Genomic DNA, 23,968 nt, shown 5'->3' on the forward strand with positions numbered 1-23,968 from the left:
CAGGCTAGTTAATGGAATCTGTAGGTCGGAGCGAAATATTAAGATTGACATTTCAGTGTTTTATGTATTGTTTTTACCGAGACGATATGCGAAGCTAAATTGACCTCAATGTGGCTTTTATTACCGTCTGCGTAGTTTGAGTCATGAAGAAGAACAGAGTCTGCTAGCTAGTAACATTAGACATGTCGTTTGTGAGGTAACGTTAGCTCTAAGTTTACCGTCTTGTATTTCAATGAAAGGGGTTGTTTTAGCGATTAAAACGTGTAGGTTTCCAACAAATTGGCACAATACAAATGACGACCATTGAACTCAGGTTTACTATCTTGTGTGGCGAGTGGCTCGCTGCCCCTCAAGGCATTTTACCAGTGTAGGCTACTTTTACATTGCTAAACGTCGACTTCCCGCCAGACTGTTATAACCAAAGGTAGAGACCACAGTGGTTGCATGATTTGCTAGTTTAGTCTTTCTTGTGGACATTTCATGTAACGTTAGCCTACAATCCAGTGAGGCTAACCACGTTTTAACTTAACTCTCAGTGGAGCCAGAGAATTTTTCAAAGGGGCTCTGGTCGAGCGCTTTTCCCAGGTGTAAATGAAACAGGCAGCCTGATGATGTTTTTCCATAATTAAATATTAGGTGACCAACATATTTAGGAATTGACACAGACATTCAAGACCGTGATGCACAGTTGATATTTTGTATCGTGGTACCTTTTACACAATGCTTAACATAGCTTAAATCTATTAAAAGTATTTTTGAAATATTCAGTAGTTATTGAACTTGAGAAGTAGGCCTATGAGCTGAGAGAAATGGGAAGTGGTGGTTGTATTGTGAGGACTGTAATGGTTATAAAAGATATTGGAAGCAATCGCCATTGTACTTATATTAGATTTTTGTTTTTCAGGTCCTGTTCGATAACATTGGTTTTTCACGAATGAGATGGATATGTAAGTTTTGCACTTATGCCACTACAAATCGCCGCCGAATTCTTGAACACTATCAATCTAGTCATGGTCACTATGGAAGAAGATTAGCTCTCCCCTGCATTTACAGTGATTGCACATGCTACTTTCAGTCACACAAGTCTCTCCGAAAGCATGTGAGGCAACATGGATCGAGCAGCAGTAAACCAGTGACTTTTAGAATCCGATGCCATTTATGTGACTTTGAAGAACCTGCAGACACTAAAATATATTTTCGTCATCTTGGCACACATTTGAAGAACAAAGAAACTGTCCATTGCCCATTTAGCAGCTGTAATTTTAAAACAAGCATAAGTTCCAGTTTTACAGCACACAAAAGTCGATACCATAACTCCAACACATTTCAAGATTTTAAAACCGAGCTTCTTCTAGGCCCACAATTAGAAGGGGAGGTTACAAATACTACAGCAGAATCAGACAATACTAACACACAGTCAGGGGGTGAAGAATATGGCCAGATCCAGTCAGATGATGATGAGATTGAAAAGAGCAGTGATATAAAGGAAAAAATTAAGAGAAAACTTTGTTCTTTGCTTTTACGAGTGCAAACAATTTTGCACGTGTCAAAGGCAGCGACACAGGAAATTTCACGAAATTGGTATTTTAGCTGGTGAACTTTCAAAAACTACTGTGCAAGAAGTTATTGAAGAACACAACTTAAATATTGAGGATGCTACTCTTAAAATAGTTACTGAGGCACTTCAGAAATCCAATCCTCTTAGCTGTCTTTCAGATCGTGGCCCTCTAGGAACTGAGTATAGAAGGCAGTTGATTTACAAGAGTAGCTTTGAAGTTGTCGAGCCAGTTGAATATGTATTAGATGATCTGCACAAGAGAACATTTGTGTATGTCCCAATTTCAATTCTTTTACCAAAGCTATTGAATAGAGGTGATGTAATTGACAAAATCCTTGAACAGTCGACTAGTACATCTCAGTCTGATGACTACAAATCATTTCGTGACGGGCTGTACTATAAACAAAACCCACTCTTTTCAGGAGGTGAAGACCTGGCCATTTCCATCGGATTATATGTTGATGAATTTGAAGTGTGTAACCCTTTAGGGACATCAAGAAGGAAACATAAAATTACTGCTATTTACTGGGTACTTTCAGATTTGCCTTCTAAATACAGATCAACCTTATCCAATATATACCTTGCAGTACTAAGCAACAGTAATGATGTGAAAAGGTTTGGGTTTGAATCAGTTACTGAACCACTTCTAAAGGAGCTTTGTACACTTGAAAATCAAGGCTTTTACATTGATAGGTTAGGTCGTTTCATCAAAGGCACAGCCTTGTATGTGTCATCAGACAATTTAGGTGCACATTCATTGGCGGGCTTTCAAGAGTCATTCAATGTTGACAAATTCTGTAGATTTTGTTTTGCCAGCCATGATGCTATTCAGACTGTCTCTGTAAGGGATGGTTTGTCTCCACTGAGAACAAAGCTGTTACACACTGAAGCTGTTCAAAGAGTTAAAGAGAACGAGGCCGTTGTTGTTGATGGAGTAAAAGCAGATTGTGTCCTAAACAAGCTAACATACCTTCACTGCATAACAGGTTTTCCACCTGACTTGTTACACGATTTATTGGAAGGAATTGTGCCTGTCGAATTGAGTTTGTGTTTAAAGTCATTGATTGACAAAAAATACTTTACCTTAGAGGAATTGAATACCTCCATTAGACGTTTTCCCTATAAATTCTCAGATAAGACTAATAAGCCACAGATCATCCCAAAGACTTTTAAATCAAAAAGAACAATAGGTGGGAATGGGCATGAAAATTGGTCACGTCTAAGGCTGTTACCCTTGCTCATTGGCAGTAAAATTCCAGAGAATGATAGGATTTGGGAAATCATCTTGGACATTAAAGACATTGTGGAAATTCTAGCATCATCTACATTCACAGATGAAAAGTTGTTTTATCTTGAAGCCAGAATTTTTGAACACCGGCAAGTCTTGCAAGAGGTGTTTCCTGAGTTTAGGTTAAAACCCAAACATCATTACATAGAGCACTACCCACATCTTACTCGCTGTTTTGGGCCTTAGTTGAACTTTTGGACTTTCAGATTTGAGGCCAAGCACAGTTTTTTTAAGACAACTGTTCGTGATGTTAAGAACTTCAAAAATATACTACTAACTTTAGCCTCTAGGCATCAGCTTCAACTGGCATACTACATGGGCATGCCAGACTTGTTCAAACCAGCACTGGAAGTTGGAAATCTGTCAACCGTGTCCCTGGATATTTTGGACCCTTCTGTCAAAGACACTATTAGGAGGAAATTCAGAAATGTGACAGCTGTTGCTCTCACAAAAACTGTGTATTTACATGGAACCGAGTACACTCAAGGGATGTTTTTATCATCTGGGAGCACAGGTGGACTTCCTGACTTTGGAAAGATTGTTCACATGCTAATTGTTGAAAACAACCCCTTTTTTGTTTTGGAACCATATACATCCTGGTACATCGAGCACTTGCGATGCTTCGAGGTCTGCAAAAGCCCCTCTGCTAAACTGCTTGTAGTCCAGCCAGAGGAGCTCAATGACTGCTTCCCTTTGTCGGCATATATGGTTCAAGAGAAACTTCTGGTCTCTCCTAAAGTATTTCTGCTGGATTGAAGTGGGTTAATTGCAGAATTACATACATGTCTTGCACAATGTTAACATGCCACTGTTTATCGTTTAATGAAGTAGAAGTAGTAGTAGAATTAACAGTGATTTTTGTTAGACCACTACAGTATTCACAATTACATTACAATCACCTCACTATCAGAGGTCATTGATTCTTACATTCTACCCTATGTGCAGTCTACCCTTTGCATCTTGTCATTTACATGTTCTTTTCCTCATTCCCAGCTTCATTGCAAAGCTCTGACATCTGAAGAAGATTGGTTTTGTTGTGCTCTTATGAAGATTTCATTTTGTGTGTATAAGGTGAATGCCCCTCCGTTTTCTTCAAAATTCTTTCATTAGTACTGTTACGGTAGTATTATGAAACTCTTTATTGTCTTATTCCTGTGCCCAGTATGCTGCTCCGAATAATTGTCAACAAAGATGACATCAGGAAGATACAGGTCGATAGTTTGCCAGAGACACTTGAGGAATTCTTCTCATTACTGAAATCTAAGCTTAGAGTGGAAGGTGATCTGATAGTCCAGTACAAAGATAAAGACTTTGACAATGAGCTGTGCAACTTGACAAACTTGTCTGATCTTCCTGAAGGAAGGGCGACATTGAAGGTAACTGTCAAGAACGTAACTGAGTCGTACCACACAGATTCAACATTGGACACCGCAAGTTTGGAGCCATCCACAGGTTCTCTTGAAGACATTTCCACCAGACGACAGCCTTGGCCTGAGGTATTTGAGATACCAAGATTTTCATATGATGTAGAGTTGCAGCTTAAAAGTGGCAATGAAGCCTACCAGAAAGATGGAACTTTGCTGAATATAAGGAAAGACACTAAAAGTGAGATTCTTGACAAGCTGGCGGAAACAATTTACACATACACTGCCTACCCATCACGAGAGGAATATGACATTGTTGCACAGAGTCTCATCAAAAAACATCCTTGCCTTCGGGAATCTGGGTCTTCAAAGGGTTGGTACTGTTGGAAATTCAGCTTGAAATTCAAAATGGGAAACTACAGGAACAAGCTTCGTATAGCTGGTTGCTCTGAACTTCAAGTTAACAGCCGCTCCTCAGGACCAAAACAGAAAATCAAGAGAGCTAAAAAATCTGAGGTCAACTTCCTTCCAGACTTTCCCGAGGGAAGAGATAAAGATGTCCTGGAAGAAGAGAGATTGCAGATTATTGCAGAGATGAAGAAGAAGAAAGCAGATATGAAGAAAATTGAAGAGATGATGGCCAGCACCTTCTCCTTGCGGAGAAAACAAATTGTGGAAGAAGAGCCACCTGTGTCAGAGGTGAAGATTAAGTAGCCAGCTTTATTTACAGAGCAACAGGTAAGTGTCTTTAATCAGGGTTACAGACTAATCATTTGCAGTTTTAATTTTGTATCGGGGTGGTTTCTACCCAATTAAGTTGGATAAATTAAATTGTTTCATTGTTAACATTGTCTTACCACCTTTTGTGTCCATTAGAGTTTTCATGTCTGGACCCAGTTACAGATCAAAAGCTGCATGTTTGCCAATGTGTTGTCTGGCTGCAAGATGGTCGAGGTCTTTGTGCAGATCCATCTAAAAATGATGTTTTTTTTTTTTCCTTTTTCTTTTTGAAAGATTAAAGCTGAATTCAAGCGCATCACCTCCGCTGATTTGACAGAATCCTTTTTTACTGGGCTGGACCAACATTTGCCTTGGTTATTGACGCTCTATCAGGCCAAGACTGCGAGATTTCCAGAGCTTAAGAATCTCCTATGCAAGCTCGAGGATGTAAGTGCTCAAATTTTACTTTCGATACCGTATTATTATTATTATTTTTTGTAACTGTTTAAGTGGCATGTGTCCTAAATTATGTGCTCTGTCTTTGAAGAATTCCAACAGAATGAAAAGGGCGGTCACTTTAAGAGCATTGCCATATTTCCTCAGTGAAGACCCCTCAGGGTTTCTCAGGACTGCAGAAGTAAGCCTGGTTTTATTACCTATATAAGCATACACCAGGCCAATTTTAGCAAACTGACCATGATGCTGATTGCCCATGGCTGTGTTACCTCTGATGTGACAAATGTGCCAGCAATGATTTGCCTGTATTGGTGTAGCTGCCTGTACCGCTCAAATTTGTGCCACAAACACTCATTGACCAGCTTGACGCTTATCATTCAACCTCTGATTATTGGCCTGGTGTGTACTCACTCGAAAATTAGCTTTTTGTTGGACAGTTTATTAATTTGCATGATCCACACAGAACAGTAACATACAAGCAAAAACCTACACATTAATTAAAAAATCTGATCAGGCACAAGGGAATGAATAGAAAATCTACAACGAATTTAGTGTGGAAAATGTTTCAAAGTTATCATTTGAGGCAGTGGGGGACAAGCGGAGTTTAAAAATTCCCTATTCTCCATGTTGGGGAATGACGGGTAAAGTGTGAGAACCATTTGACTTTTCTGACATTGTGCAAAATCTTCAACCCATTAGTCCCAATGTTGTGGTGCTCAAGTTTAACACATTTTACACCGGTCCTTATTTTGCCTTGGTTTGGACAGGCCACAGACACTGAAGACAGCATGGCAAGAGATATGAATGTCGGCATCATCCTGATAAAAGATGGAGAGGACCTCCTTGACTTGTCTGTGGTGCTCGAGGATCAAATCATCCTGCATGACATCAAGGACTTCTCACAAGCAGTAGCTATGCTAATGGGTCTACTCTATGTGCTGAACATTGACTATCCGAAAGAGCTACGATACACCTTTGAGGTCATCCAGAAGGTTCTCATGAACATTGGTGCTGACCACTGCTCTGCGAGGGTTCATGGTCTAAGGAATAGAATTTTTCGTACAACCGAGTAGGTGATACACAGAATCTTCTCCAGTTTTCTTTTTGAATTCAGCTTGTGTTTATTAACCGCCCTTGAAGCCACTTAGTTCCCAAAAGGTTGTGAGTTAAAAGTCTGATATTATTTACCTGCAACACTTAGGGGTTTGATGTCTTTACACACAGTGAAATGTAACTATTTTTGTTGAGCATTTTTATACTCTATACTTACTCACACACATTCTAGTATGGCCAATGGCTTAGTTTTTTGTTTTGTGGCCCAAAAAATGGAAAAGTCTCCATTGTCATTTATGTTATGTCAATTAAGTCCTGTGGGTAAGAATTTTACACCTAAGGTTGAGTTTTCAGGTTTTTTTTGTTTTTTTTTGTGATAGCCCAGCAAACACAAATCATTCACATCTCACTCGGCCTGCGAGGTCTTTATTGAAAACTCTGAGATGCTGATAAAAGGTTATTTGTATTACTTTACCACTCTATCATTAAGCTAAGAACATTTTTTGACCAAACTGTTCAGATTAAGATCAAAGGTTATTTGTATTACCTTGTCTTTCTGTCGTTAAACTGGAGAAAGAAATTCATTGTTTTATTTTTTAGATTTAGTTTGTTCTGATCATTAGTGTCTGATACAGTAAAGTTTACTTGTATGCTGTAATGTGAACTGTCTGAACTTGGCATATAAGTATTTTCAGCTTTGAAATTCCGGGTGAAAGTTGAAAAGGGTGACATTATTTACCTTCAACGCTTACAGGTTTGATGCCTTAACTAAAAAAGTATTTTGGTAACACAGTGAAATGCAACCATTGTTGTTGGGCATTTTTGTACTCTATGACTTACTCACACACATTCTAGTATGGCCAATGGCTTAGTTTTCTGTTTTGTGGCCAAAAAATGGAAAAGTCTTTATTGTCATTTGTTAGGTCAATTAAGTCCTGTGGGACTGATTTCATTTTATACTAAAGGTTGAGTTTTCAGGATTTTTTATTTTTTTTTGTGATAGCCCAGCAAACACATCAGTCACGTCTTACTCAGCCTGCAAGGTCTTTATTGAAAACTCTGAGATGCTGATAAAAGGTTATTTGTATTACCTTGTGTTTCTGTCATTAAACTGGAAAAAGAAATGATTTGTTTTTGTTTTTATATAGTTAATTGTGAGCATTAATGTCTGATACAGTAAAGTTTACCTGTATGCTGTAATGACAACTGGAGCATACACAGAACTGGGCATATAAGTATTTTCAGCTTTGAAATTCCAGGTGAAAGTTGAAACATTAAGTTAACTCAATTGAGATCAAGTTATAATAACTTAAGGGTTTAAATACACCTGAACTAATATCATGGTTACTTGACATGAAAAGTTAGTTTGTTTTGAATTATTAAAAATGGCTTACACTTGTTTTCTTAAGTTATCAATACAAATGTATTTAAGCATACCTAAATTAATATCTAGTTCATTTAACATGAAAAGTTAGTTCGTTTTGAATTCTTAAAAATGGCTTACACTTGTTTTCTTAAGTTATCAATACAAATGTATTTAAGCGTACCTAAATTAATATCTAGTTCATTTAACTTGGAAAGAGTGTTTGTTTAGAAATATTGTTTTTATCGGTCATTTTTGCAAAGAAATTTCAAGTGAGGATGAGTCGGCTCCTGCTACATCCCTGCTCATCAATGCCACAAGTGCGCAAGGAGACGCAACCGCTGTAATGACAGCACTCCGCGCTTATGGAGGGTTAAACTTCTCAACAGCCTGCGAAGTTTTCTGAAGTGTAAATAGGACAAATGTAGCATGTAATGTTGATTTAGTGGTCTGACCCAGCTCAAAGACCAGATGAAGATCAATGACTCTGTGATCGATTGTGTTCAGTCTTACCTATTACTATATGTTTGATGTATGCATAGTAAATGAAAAAAATCGACAGAGTTGTGAAATCTTTTTTTTTTTTTTTTAGTTTCGGAGACGGAAAATGTATGTGCTATACTGTAATGTGATCAGCAAACATTTCTCCATGAGCTACATGCCCTGGGCATTGTGTTTCTCATTTTTTGTTGTAGTGTGTAATGACTGATCAGCAGTGTTTCTATTTTGACCAATTACTGTAACATCTGACAACATTCGGTTTTGAGCACAAACATGAGGTAAAACTATTTTGAGGCAATGATATGGTTTTGCAAAAAGAATCAGAGGTTTTGTGAATGTGGTGTGAGAAAAGAGGTTTGTGTTTCCAATTCTGAGAAAAGGACAAGAGGATTCGAAAAATGTGTTTTAACAATTGTGAAAAACTGACAGTAAAAGTGAATGGGTCCAATATTATTGGTCCCGTAAGTGGGTGCGACATGTCCCATCCGCATATAATGGGTCCGATGCCCATGCATAAGTGTAAGTCCTCTTGTGTAACATTTTGCTGCGAAATATGGCTGAAGGCCCGAGTGGAAGTCCTCACATGTTGACAAGCCCCCATGAATTGATTGGCATAGCTAAAAAAAAAAAAAAAAAAAATCAGTCAAAGTTCTTGCATCCCTACTGTAAGTCCAAGCAAATATTATTTAGCTCCTAAAAATAATTTGGCATTGTTGAGCATCTGTATCTGCAATTGTGACTGACAGGGTATTAAATACTCTTTTATGTCAATGGGTATAGTGGGAGTAGGCCTGCATAATGACCTTGCCATAACAATGTCCATTACTGAGTCAGATTAAACAATTAAGAGACCAAATTTGTATTAGGCCATACTGTGTCATTTTGTAACATTTTTAGTTAGTGGTGTGCCGTGGTATGTTTTTAATTAACAAAATGTGGCATGGGTCAAAAAAGGTTGAAATCACTGGTTTAAATCTTCACCTCATAGCTCCATGCTCCTGTAAATACTCCCAGTTGTCCCAGTCATGGTAACAAGTTTTTTTTGTCCTCGGAGCCCATGGTCATGGTTTCCCCCCCATTTTACACACTGGACCTATAAGTTGTGCACAAAACTGTTCAAGGACCTCATGGCCCGTCAAAATCGCAACTTTACTGATCGAAAGGTCAACCTAAAAAAATAATTAGTGCAATTACCACTATGTACCAATTACAGTGTGCTACAGTATATCTCTGTTTTTTAAAAGGCCATCTTATGGCCCTTCATGTTAAACATGTACATGACATTGTTGGTCATCAGTCTGAAAGATGAGCACAAAAGGTGTCTACACAGTTAGTTAATTTCTTAAGGAAAGAGAAAGATGGTGAAGGAGGAATGGATGGAAGGAGGTAGAGAGAGATAGGAGATAGGCCCTGGTAGCCATGACAGCCGGACCCTAACGACCTTACACACACATACACGCGCAGCTGAAGAGGAGCACATTCAAACACACACAAGATGGCAGGGGCGGACTGGGGGTGTGTGGCCTGGGAGTCATTGACAGCGCGGTGTGGGGAGCCAGCCGGCAACACAAGTTTCATGTACCTTGATGAAAAAAACTGCATTTGATGTTGTTTTGGACCGTAATCATATAGTAATCATCAATCAAATTGGGCCGACCAATTTGCCAGGCTGTTAGAACTGAATGACACTGATACCAGCTGTGGGCAATTATTTTTCCCAAGGGGCCACATGAGAAACCGTAAATATCTTGGAGGGCCGTGCCAGTAGGCTGAACTCAATTCTGTGTCTGCAGCATTGGTATGTTTTATTTTATGCTGGTGTTTTTAGTAAAGGGATGATCAAGAAAGCAATTAGTCATACTTAAAGCCTGAAATGCTTTACAATGAACACATTCTCTTACAAAGTGCAGTTAATTAAATCTTAAATGAAATCTGTACCAATGAACTTTTAAAATATAAACAAGTTTATTTATTTATTAACTGTTAATCTATTAGTATGATTTGTTTTTTTTTAATTGATCATATATAATATTTATGTTGGCTAATACTACTGTATATTAAATAAATGATCATTCATAAACCACACATGTCAAACTCAAGGCCCATAACTTTATCAGGCAAGATAATATTTTATATCTATCAGAACTGATCCCGCAGGTGTTTTACGTGCATTAGGCAGGTACGTCAATTAGCTCCTCCTCCCAACGTTATTGACAAACATGTCAGAATCTAACTGGCAACCACTCAGCTTATCGGTACAGCAGCATGGCACTCTGAAGTTCATACGGTTGACCAATAAAAGCTCAAGACACAAGTATTAGAGCACTAAATACTAAAATATGTTAACAATGTAGCAGTTAGCAGCGTTACTACATCTTTGTAATCAGTTAGCAGACCAGTTAGCAGACAACGGGCTAAATCGGTTAGCCTACTGTTCCACGGTAGCACACACGGCAAACAGAAAACTTACTATAAATAACAACACCACTGCAGCTAAACACCAGTCTGTTAACATACGCTAACATACAGAGACACACTGAATGTGACCGAAAAAAAAAAAAGTTCTGTCCGGATGATCTGTCGAGAACATTAGGACCCCTCAGACCATTATAGCATTCAGCATTGCAGCATTACAGTAAACCACGGTGCTAACCCACGGGGTTAGCGGCTAGCTGCTGCGGCCTAACACGGAGGCTAGCTGTGGCACCCTAACCCGCGGGCTTATGTCAGCAGCAGCAGCATTGGCACAATCAGAATTTCCACAGGAATTTTTTTGTTTCATTTTGTAAGACACATGCTCCATGCAACGAAGTTGCAGGATCCCTATTGATTTTGTTGCGATTTTTATTAGGGGTCCATGCAACGAGTTGCAGGATCCCTGTTGATTTTGTTGCGAATTTTATTCTTCTTATTAGGGGTCCATGCAAACGAAGTTGCAGGATCCCTATTGGTTTTGTTGCGATTTTTCATTCTTCTTCTTCGTATTATTATTATTATAATGATTAATCTTATTCTGTATAGCTGAAGTGTCTGCCCAGGACAAACTGCAAGGGTGAAAACCTGATAACTTGGTAGAAGTTAGAAGTTCACCAAAACTTGGCATTTATCATTTACGGACAAAGATAATGAAAAGTTCTCAAAAGAACTTTAGCAGGGTTTTTAATTACAAAGTTAAAGGAACCGTATGTAAGAAATGTATTTCAATTAATCATAAAATGGCCCTGATATGTCACTAGACATGAAGAAATCATGTTCATTTCAAATACTTATATCACTGACAACAGTGGTCCGGCCAGGATATTGTCATTTAAAAGTGAAAGTTGCAGCCCTCAACTGATGTTGATGTTGTCATGTTGTGTTTTGGCCTGAGGCGCCACCCTCAAGCTATCTACTAACAGTGTTTGGAATAACGCCCTTTAAAAGAACGGCGTTAGGTAACGACGTCATTTTTTCAGTAACGGGGTAATCTAACTAATTACTTTTCCCGTCGTTACAACGCCGTTAACGTTACTGGACGTTAAATGCGGTGCGTTACTATGCATTGATTGAATAAACTGTGTAATCCGAACGCACCCCTGGCTCACCGTAGTGAGGAGGTGGGTTAATAACGAGGTAAGCGATTATGATTGGCTAAGGCAGTGTCATGTTTCATGGTAGCCAATCAGAGCCAGTGGTTTTACACACATGCCAGCACACGCGCCACACACACACACACACACACACACACAACAGCTAAACAGAGATTCGACGAAGGGCAGCAGAGATGGCGAGTCAGGAGCAATCCGATGAAAAGTTGGCATTTTCAAGGTGGAGATATAAGCACTACTTCAATAAATAAAAAAATTCATTGTGGTCAAAGGGAGGAACGTGCATGTAATGTGTACATTATGTCCAGGAGCGAAGACTTTCTCGACATCCGTTGTAAGCAACTCTAATTTAATGAAGCATCTCACAACGACACACGCATTTACAAAGCTAGTGGCCAAAAACACCGATACCTCCACCACAGATGACAGCTCGCCGTCTAAACCCTACCAAAATATAAATATTATAAAAATAAATTTAATATAAATATAATCATAAAATATATATATAAATATCGAAAGTTATGTACAAACGCCTGTCTGTTCTAGTCATTTCAACTGACTTGTGAAAACTGCTCAAAAAAATCCAAATTCTTTGACATATAGCAACTTTTTTTTTTTTAACAGTAACGCAAATAGTTACTTTCCCTGGTAACGGGTTACTTTTATTATAGAGTAATTCAGTTACTAACTCAGATACTTTTTGGAACAAGTAGTGAGTAACTATAACTAATTACTTTTTTAAAGTAACGTTCCCAACACTGTCTACTAATCACGAAGTCAGTAGAGTTTCGTCTTCCGGGTTGCCAGCTCTGCTCTAGTTACCACAGCTGCAGCTACGAACGTGTCGGATAAAACATGTATAACGTTACTAAACCGAAAAGACCTCGTTATGAATCCGAAATACGTCGTGACAAAGTCCGGAATGGCATGGAATTGACCCTCGACTTTTGGATGCTATATTCTACCATGTTTGTTGGTATAGGCTAAAAGCCCCATGCTTCCGTACATATAGACAGTGGATTTTCCATGTTCGCCCGTGCTAAATGCGTTCATAAAAAGCGCTATCGCACCAGGGTATGAAAACAATCTATGTTCCGACTGAAATGTGGTATTACAGTACATCTTTACGAAATATTTGGCTAATCGCCATTAGTAAATTTTTGCGATACATAATTACTTCGCAAAACATCTCTCATGAAGCATAAACTTTATTAACAGAAAAAAAAACTTACTGTGTAGGACTCGTCACTTGCCATTGGAAGCTCCTTGTAGCAGCCTACGTTCCAGCTGGATCCTGCAGCTTAGCTGGCAACCTCGAGTCAGGGGGGAGGCTGAGGGGATACACCGTTCTACAGTATTTTGAAAGTGATTGCAGTACCAGTTTTGGCCAGTTTTGGCCACAATCCTACATACGGTTCCTTTAATGGCTAATTAATTTTTATATGTGACACGCAAATATTTTAATATTTCAATCAATAACCCTGCTAAAGTTCTTTTGAAGAATTTTCATTATCTTTGTCCATAGATAATATATGGCAAGTCTGGTGAAAATTGGATGAATGGGCTGGGAGGAGTTGACATGATTCTTGAGATATGAGCCAAAACGTAAATTGGCTTATTTTAGCGCCACCTAGCTGCATGCATGTGTATTGACACCTTGGCAAAGTGACATGCTAGGACTTCTACCAAGTTACCAGGTTTGATGCCTTTCGCCCTTGCAGTTTGTCCTGGGCAGACATTTTTAGCTACGCAGAACATTAAGATTAATAAGAAGAAGAATAAAAATCGGAAGAAAAACAATAGGGATCCTGTAACTTCATTTGCATGGACCCCTACAAATCGGAAGAAAAACAAACAACCTTTTGTTGTTTTAGTCAATATATGAAATGATTACTGAACCTCCTCCCATAGCCCTGGCGACCTGTATCGCCCAAGGCCTAAATGTCTGGTTGTTAAATATGCTTTATTGTACTGAAATGAAAACAATAAATAATAAATGAAATGTATACTGTATGGTCAAAGTTTTTCCCTCAACTGATGCATTACCCACAGTTGAGCCTGAGGATATGGACTGACACTGGGCTGATTCTGTGCCTCGAAAGTACTTTAACAGTGCTCTTGGGGAAGTGTTGCATACTCATGAGTTGATGTAAAAAGAATATGTTTATTTTACTCACATACAGTTGAAACCAGATATTTACATACACTGTGCCAAAAGGCACATAAACATTTTTTCCTTACTGTCTGAAATTAAATCAGACTAAACCACTTCTGGTTTAGGTCAGTTAGGATTACCAAAATCACCAAATTTGCTAAATGCCATAATAATGAGAGAGAGAATTTTTTATTACATTCTTCAAAGTCAGAAGTTTACAAACACAAAAATTACTATGTCTTTAAACAATGAAGGAAAGCCTGGATGATGATGTCAGGAATACTGTGTAACGAGTCCTGTATGGACTGAAAGGCCACTCAGCAAGGAAGAGGCCATTACTCTAAAAGAAACATAAAAAAGCCAGATTACAGTTTGCAAATACACACAGGGACAAAGACCTTATTTTTTGGAGACATGTCCTGTGATCTGATGAAACTAAAGTGGAACTGTTTGGCCATAATGACCATCGTTACATTTGGAGGAAAAAGGGGGAAGCTTGTAAGCCTGAGAACACCATCCCAACTGTGAGTATGGGGGTGGTAGCATCATGTTGTGGGGCTGTTTTGCCGCAGGAGGAACTGCTGCACATCATAAAATAGACGGCATCATGAGGAAAGAACAGTATGTGGAAATATTGAAGCAACATCTCAAGACATTAGCCAGGAAGTTATAGCTTGGGCACAAATGGGTCTTCCAAATGGACAATGACCCTAAGCATACCGCCAAAGTAGTTACAACGTTGCTTAAGGACAACAAAATCAGTGTTTTGGAGTGGCCATCACAAAGCCCCGATCTCAATCCCATAGAAAATTTGTGGGCAGATCTGAAAAGGCATGTGCGAGCGAGTTCTGTCAGGAGGAATGGACCAAAATTCCAGCAGACTATTGCGAGAAGCTTGTGGAAGGATACCCAAAGCGTTTGACCCAAGTCATACAGTTTAAAGGCAATGCTACCAAAATACTAAGGAAATGTATGTAAACTTCTGACTTTGAAGAAAGTAATAAAAAAATCTCTAAGAAATTCTCTCTCTCATTATTGTGGCATTTAGCAAATAGAAATAATTTTGGTAATCCTAACTGACCTAAAACAGGAGAGGTTTAGTCTGATTTAACTTCAGACAGTGAGGAAAAATGGTTTATGTGTCTTTAAACACTGTATGTAAACACCTGATTTCAACTGTAAATTACCATGCTCTGCAGCAAATTTAGGGGTGTAACGGTACACGGTTTGGTACATACCTCGCTATCAAATTTTAGCAAATAAAATAGGCTTATGTCACAGTAAAAGCACAGTATTACACAGATACAAACAGTTAGCATGATTATCAGGCTATTTAACCGACCAGTTAAAAGATAAATTTCTCTAGTTTTTAGCTAGCTAATTTGCTATTGGCTACACAAATCTCTTTGATAAACATTCCATTAGTAAAACATGCAAACATACTTTTATCTTGGAGTTTTTCTCCTCTTTCTTCCTCTTTCCTATCTCTGCCCATGAAGGATATGTCATTTTTTGCGACATTGTTTTGACTTCAACCACCGCCACTTTGGATACGCAGTGCGCATTCTTGCACTACAAATTATTTTTGCACATTGCTGTTGCAGTTTGAAACCAAAAATAATAAACCAGATGACACTTTTAAAGTAAATACATTGTCTACTGGTTTATTTTTGTTACACGCTGAAATTATAAATTAACATGTCAGGCTGACATAATGTAAAAAACACTGCCAGCTGCAAGGAGTTTAGTAGGTGAGCGAATGATCAGCAATCAATATTAGTGGCAGAAATAGAGGGCCCCAAAATCAAATGTTGCTTAGGGTCCCATGGAAGTTTGGACCGGCTCTGTCCACCATACTATAGACAGACAATAGAGCACATAGCTCATGTGCCAATTCATTTAATTTAACTGCGATTTAACTTTTAAAATTCACTTACTTTAATCACTTATTTTTGGGAGTGGGACTCAATTAAAAAATAAATCTAATTAATGAGAGGCTTTGTAATTAATTAATCTCAATTAATCACATTTTAATCGCATAAAAATATTTGCCCCAAAAAGCAACACAGAAACTCAACTCAACTAACAAACTCAAGCTCTCTAAATGTGTGGAAAATGCATTTAATTGCATTTCAATTCAAAACTGTAAAAAAAGAAAGAAAACTAGATGATCGCAAGCAATCATAAAGGGGTTCATGTCATGGCGAAGTCGTCGCCGAGCGGGTTAAATTGGCTTATTGTAGCGCCACCTAGCTGTAGGCATGTGTATTGATACCTTGGCAAAGTGAAATGCTAGGACTTCTACCAAGTTACCAGGTTTGATGCCTTTCCACCTTACAGTTTGTCCTGAGCAGACACTTTTAGCTAAGCAGAAGAAACACAGGAAGAAGAAGAATAACTAGATGATTGCGATGAAGCGATCATGAAGGGGTCCATGCCGTGGTGAAGTCGTCCCCGACCAGGACGCAGAGGAATAAGTCACCAGTAACGCCCCCTATAGACCATACTGCATGAAATGTGGTGGGCTTGTAAGGAGTCATCCACAGATTATTATTGTCAAATTACAAGCAGTTTACTGAGGTAGTTTGTGAGAAATAAACATGTAGTCATTATAGCGCCCCCAACTGACCGAATTTCTCGAAAATCGCCATGCAAACATATCATAATGACTGTTGCTAAGTTTTATAAGGATTGGATGAATATTTCAAAATTATAAGCCTTAAAGTCATATGAAATTTTTTCGTGTCACCTGTAGCGCAATTTGTGCACAATTATTCGGAAGCTTATTTTTCTCATGCAAAATGGGCCAGAAAAGAGATCTAATAGACTCTGAAAAGTCAGAAACTATAAAACATCTTTCAGAGGGATGCAGCACTCCTGAAATTGATATTAGGACGTGACCACAGAGCGATCAAACGTTTTTTTGCAAATAGGCAAAAGGGTCATGAGAAGTGCGGGAGAAAAAGACGCAAATTAACTGCCAAAGATTTTAGAAGAATCAAAGGTGAAGCTACTAGGAACCTATTATTATCCAGTGCTGTCATATTCCAGAACTGCAGCCTACCTGGAGTGTCCAGAAGGTGTTCAGTGCTCGGAGACATTGCCAAGGTAAGAAAAGCTGAAATCCAACCACCACTGAACAAGACACACAAGTTGAACCAAGAAATATCTGGCCCAGTCGTGGTGATTTGAGGTTTATTAACATTTTGGATTGACTAAGAGCACTGTTGTTGTTTAATAATAAAAGTAATCCTCAAAAGTGCAACTTGCCTAATAACTGTGGACGCAATGTAAATCCCCATTCACGACTAATGTTATACCGCCTCAACATAAACTGGACATTGGAAGAAAGCTGGTAATTCAACTCTAAGATCATTTTGAAAGATGTGCTCAGCTGTGGTGTGTCTGTGTGTGTGTGTGTGTGTGTGTGTGGGGGGGGGCCTAAGTGCACATCTGGTAGAGGTTACCTCCTACATCAAAAGAAAGACTTCTAAGACTGATTATACTTAATCCCTGAGAATCCTGGTTTCCCTGACCACTGGCATCTTGCTACCTATCTTGACTGTGCTGATAGCTTCACTAATACATTGTCTAAAAGGAATATCAGTTCAGTCTAAAGGGGGGACCCATGTGGAGCCATGCATTATCGGTGACCCACCGACACTTCCGCCATGTTTTTGTTTAAATAATATTGTACTCTGCTAAAACTTGTCAGAAAAATGTACACTTGAGCATGCCTCAGTATTAGATTAACTACCTAAAATGACAGAAACCCGGTTATTCATTCATTTTCTGTTATTCATTATTCCTGTTAAGGGTCACGGGGGTCTGCTGGAGCCTATCCCAGATGTCATTGGGCGGGAGGCAGGGGTACACCCTGGACAGGTCGCCAGTCGATCGCAGGGCCCGCGGGGGTCTGTTGGAGCCTATCCCATGACAGAAACCATCCAACCTAAATTTATTTGATGTGTACTAGTGTTTTATTTTGGCCCAAGTCCCATCCACTAACATGGAGGAGGTGGAGCTCATGACCTGTACTGCAGTGTCACTGTCAGCCAAAAGAATGTGTTAGTTGCAGTTTGACTAATGTAATAATTAAAACCAACAAAGGACACTCCTTTGAAGATAATAACGTCCAAATCTTGTACGGGCAGGTTATCTATCTGAACTGTTTTGGACTAAGATATATGGGCGAATCATATATGTATGTGAATAATGATGATGGCTCATAAGGTTAAACTGAACAACCTCAAATGTCAACTTTTGCCCTACTATCCTAGGTTTATAGTGATCATGGGTGGGGGATAACATGATGTGTAAACTAATAACACTGAGAGAATTCAATTTTGTTTTTGTATGTGGAGGGAGATTTTATTTTATATATGTGTTCTGGTGGTGTCATCTGAGCTTGGAGCTGTAAGAGAAGTTAGATGAGTTAGTGTTTGGTTATGGAGAAGGTTATGGTAATCCCCTGGTTATCACGTGGGGAAGGTTCCTCCAACAGTGCTGTTGGCACATTTGTTATTTGTAATGTGTGTTGTCTGTTTTTTGTTTTTCAGCTGGGTTATAATCAGGTACGGATCCAACATAGAGTGTTTAATACATTTGGGAGCTTAAATCTTTTCAGTAATAAATGTTATGATCTGTGACACATTGAGACTGTGCACTTGGAATATTAAGGGGAGCCACTCGCCCATAAAAAGGAAAAAAATACTGCTATATTTTAAAAAGGAAAAGGTTGACATTGCTATGTTGCAAGAAACACACTTGAATGATGATGAACATTTGAAGTTGCAACAGTGCGGCTTTGATCAAGTCCATTTTTCATCTTTCACCACCAACAGTAGAGGGGTGGCAATACTCATTAGGGAAAATTTACCAGTTTAAGTATCAAAATGTATAAAAGATAAGTATGGGCGATTTGTGCTTGTTACAGCCTCCTTACATGGAGAAGATTTCACTCTCGTTTACTGTTTACTGTTTACTGTTTACTGTCCACCATGCCATCCCCTTAATTTTTTGATAGAGGCATTTGCCAAGTTATCTGAGCTTGCGGTGGAAAATACTATTGTAGGAGGTGACTTTAATTGTCTTATTAATCCTTTGATGTATAGGTCTCCTTTAGGTGCCTTGTCCCTATCAAAACAATCAAAGCAAATCAATGGTCTTTGTGAGGACTTTGAATATGTGGACGTTTGGAGGACACTTCACCCTGCTGATAAGGAATTCACCTTTTTTTCTAACCCTCACAATTGTCATACAAGGATTGATTATTTTTTTTGCCCCAAAACAGCTTGTAGAATCTATTGTTTCCTGCTCAATTGGAAATATTATAATATCAGACCACGCGGCAGTGTATATGGACATTACATTTAAAAAACTCTCTAAAAAACCCGCGAGCTGGAGAATGGATGCCTCAATTTTAAAAGATCATAATTTCATATCATATTTTACTATAGAATTTAAGCATTTCCTGTTAATAATTCATCCCTGCTCTGGGAGACCTCCAAGGCTTATGCCAGGGGGCTAATCAAATCATATACTGCTACCAAAAGACGCAAAAATATGGAACAACAAGTTTTATTAGAAAAAAGGCTAGGGATATCAGAGAAGGAATATATTAAAAAACCTACAGCAGCTGAATTGAAGGAAATTACTGCTAGCCGCTCCACGTTAGACTCCTTATTAACAAAGAAGGCGGGGGAAAATTTAGGATATGCAAAACAAAGACTATTTGACATGGGGACAAACCAGGAAGATATTTAGCCAATCTGACAAAAAAGCGAAGGGCCTCTCAAATTATTGAATCAATTTTGGACGGATTGATTAAGATTCAAGTTAAGATTCTGCACAGAGCACATGTTGCTCCAAACCGTCTCTCTAAGTATAGGAAGGATGTCTCTCCGTTCTGCCTTAAATGTAAGACAGTAATTGGTGATCTTACTTACTGTTTCTATTCTTGTGTAAAAATACAAAAATACTGGAATGATGTCATATTTGAAATGCAAAAGGTTTTGAAAAAGGAGCTTGAAATTGACTCGGTCTCCCTCGTTCTGGGTCTGCCCTGTGGCTGTGTAACTGATATATACCAGAAAAAACTGTATAATGTTATGACATTCTGTGCGAGGAAGAATATTCTTAAGAATTGGATTTCAGATAAAGCCCCCTCAATTGCGGGATGGCATAGGACAATAATGGAATATATACGTTTGCACTTTCTGACCTGTCTCCTGCATTATAAGACGACTGTCTTCAAAAGAGTATGGAAACCATTCTTTAATTATATTGATATTAACATCTCTACCATACAGTAATGACAAGAGCATTTGTATAGACATTTTTTCTTAACTATTCTTTTTCTTTTCTAGCTCCTTTTGTATTTCACTCTGTACTGTATAATGTACCTTTAACATTTACCTTGAACTGACTTTTAGGTTTCTGTGTTGTTATTCCCAGTTTGTTTTGTCTTGTTTTGTTTTTGTCCTGTGTTGTTCTGTTTTGTCTTATGTTTATTTGTTTACTGAAAAACTCAATTAAAACATTAAAAAAAAATTATAAAAAAAATAATAACGTCCAAATCTTAGCCAGAGAAGACCGATGGTTTGAAAGAGGAGTAAAGGAAGCCATCTATGTCAGACTGGAAAAACCTTCACTAAACAGAGGAGGTGGACTGAGGTTTAATCTGCCATCTGTTTACAATACTATGACTGACTTTGACTTGACTTTTGACAATACAGTTTTAACTTCTGTCCCCAAGAAGTTTCAGTCTCATTCACACCTTGACACTGGAGCCTCTGACGGACAAGGGTTGTTAGAGCACCATTCATAAAGAAGAGGAGGGGGACAAAACAGTCCCCCCTCAACAACAGGTAAGTACCCAGTCGTTAATGGAAATTAGCTGCACCAGTTTCTGGGTTTTAGCATAACAAGCAAGTTTTTTCTGGAGGAGTTCCTATTTAAACCTCAGACTTCCCACCAGTCCCCTAGAACTGAAGAAGCTACTCGGATGAGTGGTGAAACGTCTTCTCAAAAAACTCTACAAGTCCAGTTGCCTTTTTTGAACCCTTGTTGGATATACCATGACCTGGATGACTGAGAACCTTCACAGACGTAATAATTAAAAGGTGACAAAAAAACATTCATCGACTGGACTAAAACTATGAGAGATAAAAATGATTTGAATGTTATGAAGACTAATAAGGCTGTCTAAGGGCCCGTCCACACAGAAACGCAAAAACGCCGAAACGCAGAAGTTTTTCATCGTTTTGGCCTTTCGTCCACACGTATCCTGTAAACGCATAGCCCTAAAACGCACTTTTCTGAAAACGGGTCCCAGGGTGGAGAAATTCGCAAACGCAGCTCTTGCGTTTCTTTGTGGACGGCTAAAACGGGGAAAACGATTACGTCATCGCCACACTCCCGAGCAGCCTTCCACCTCCCGCGAGACGTCTCGTAACAACATCAACAACAATGGCGGACTACATGCTAGTTTCCATGCTGGAGACGATATTGAGCCTATTAGGGTTACTAGGGCAAAATATCATGCTCCTGTGCCACCACGCTGAGCAAAAAAGGAGATTTGTAAAGAGCGCTCAAGCTTTATGCGCATGCTCCGCATCTTCATCTCCCTTTTTGGTGAATTTCTGAAACCGAAACAGCGCCACTTATAGGCCTGGAATAGGAAGTAGCGTTTTCGGTCGTGCTGAAACGGATCCTTGTGGACGCGGATATTTCTTGAAACGATGATCGAAAACGGAGAGGAAAAAGATCGTTTTCGTACGTGTGGACGGGCCCTAAATTAACACTGTTGTCAATTTGAGGCGTATGAATGATTTGCACCATTTACTAAAATCTCTGCATAACAAATTTGTTATTGTGAAACATACTCTTTATGCTAGACTTTGATAATGAATTGCATACCTCTTCTTCTCTTGGCTGGATCTTGTATTAGTTTTTCTTTAACAACAGGGTTGACTTTTATATATATACATATATATACATATATATGTATATATATAAACTTTCTGGTGAGGAAAATATTTAAACTCATCAGCCTTAAGTAACCTCACTTGAAAAAGTAGCGATGAGAAACCTGCAAGAAGTGAAATGAGTGCTTTGTAATGGATGCACACCACAATTAAATGTTATGGTTAAATTTAAGAGTTGCACCTAAATGGTAAATTTAACTGGGTATGTACTAAACTACACTGGTCTTTTGCCATATACTTTATAAGTTGGTGAGACATTGCCAGCTAGTTATGTCCTCAAATTGCTGAAAGTTAGTCGAAATTATACTGAGTTTTTGTTTATTTATTTACCATAATCACCACTACTATTCTTTGTAAAACACTTTACTGTCACCAAGCACTCACTGGAGCAAATTGGATAGAACAGTGATGTTCTTTAGAACATAAATCCAATTCCTTCACTTGTCAAGCAAAAAGATAAAAATAGAATGTTTCAAAGAACTTGACAAATACTCTTCTTACTTCTTTGCAATTTTCAAGATCAACAGGGAACATGCCAGCCAGAAACTTCAAGAGTATATACAACAAGTCATACCAGGAGTAAGTTTCTCAGATAAAAATTTAGTCCTTGTTTAATTCCACACCACCGTAGAACATCTTTCACTCAGCCTGAATAATTTACGCTGTTAAGTAATTTACATTGCTTGATGCTCTGAATACCTGTTTCGTATTGGGGTTTCTCTTGACAACTCACATGAGACTGTGGCTATAATGCTGCTATTGTTGTAAGGAAAGTGATGACACAGACATGTCCCACACCTCAATCAGGATCCTGACAGTGATTCCTGAAGGCAGTCTGGACTCTCCTGACTCTCAGGAAGTTATGAGGAGATTTCAGCAGTTGCTGTCTCAGAAGTCTGTTACAGTTGCACAGTACACGTGCCGGAATTGAGATGTTATGTTACCGTCATAAGTATGGGTGGATTGTACACAAAGTTAAACTTTAGCAGACTCATATCTGCTGTTCACATTAATGACAAGAAAATCGGTCAGTCCCGCAACTGACCCAGATTGTTTATTTGAACAAACAGTTGTGGTGTTCCCTTAAAACAGTGCTCTTTGTTTCAATAACTTAACACCAATAGTTGACCACACTTAAATATTTTAAAGAAATCGGTCTCCTTATATGTTCCTAGTAATGTGAAAGACCTGCATGACTTTCAACCTTGATGTTATTTAAATGACTGTTATACACAATGAGATCTATATATTTTGGGATAATGGGTAAGAAGTGATTCCAAGTGTTACATTTGTGTTTAGAACATGTTGCTCTGTACCCGTAGGACTTTCACTAATGTGCTTTTGTCATAAATATCAAATTTTCTCTAGAAATCAAGTAATTTCTGCAAAACATAAAGGACCAGGAACAGTGGCTACACTGAAAAAAGTGATTTTGGAGAGAGGTAAATATAATATATGTAAATCGTATAAAATTTACTTGATAATTGTAGTCAGCCAAGGAATTATAAAGTAATGGGTAAATTATACACATACTACCTATTTATTAACAGTAAAAACTGTGTATAGAAAAATAGGGTAAAATATACCCAGAAGCGCTGAGTCCTGTGCTCCAAATTGCGCATGCGTCAGACGCCGTGTTTGAGCGGGACACAGGAACTCTTCATCGCCACCTTCCTCTCGCTACCGGCAGCCATTGAACTTCGGAAAGAAAGGTAAGCTATTTGCATAAGCCTATTGGTGTGTGTAATAGCGCGAATGTAAATTATATTTTATGAAATGATGAGATATCCCACTTCGCGTGTATTCGGCGTGCGTCTGTGTTATGGTGCCATTACTTGAACCGAAAGTTTGAACCTGTCGCTGGCGGCAGCATGGCTGTTTTACCGTCTGGACTTCTTTTATATACAGTCTAACAGTCTGAGTCACTAACTCACT

At 38.6% G+C, this 23,968-nt stretch overlaps 1 long non-coding RNA gene across 1 annotated transcript; it reads left to right on the forward strand.

Moving 5' to 3' along the window:
* The first annotated feature begins 5,107 nt into the window (after positions 1 to 5,107).
* Positions 5,108 to 6,373, forward strand: LOC311508309. Its single transcript, XR_014699752.1, has 3 exons — positions 5,108 to 5,377; positions 5,478 to 5,567; positions 6,154 to 6,373. It is a non-coding gene; the product is annotated as an uncharacterized lncRNA (long non-coding RNA).
* Positions 6,374 to 23,968: the final 17,595 nt, after the last annotated feature.

The sequence above is a fragment of the Chelon labrosus genome (genome assembly GCF_963514085.1).
Source record: "Chelon labrosus genome assembly, chromosome: 23".
In the NCBI taxonomy this organism is placed as follows: Eukaryota; Metazoa; Chordata; class Actinopteri; order Mugiliformes; family Mugilidae; genus Chelon; species Chelon labrosus.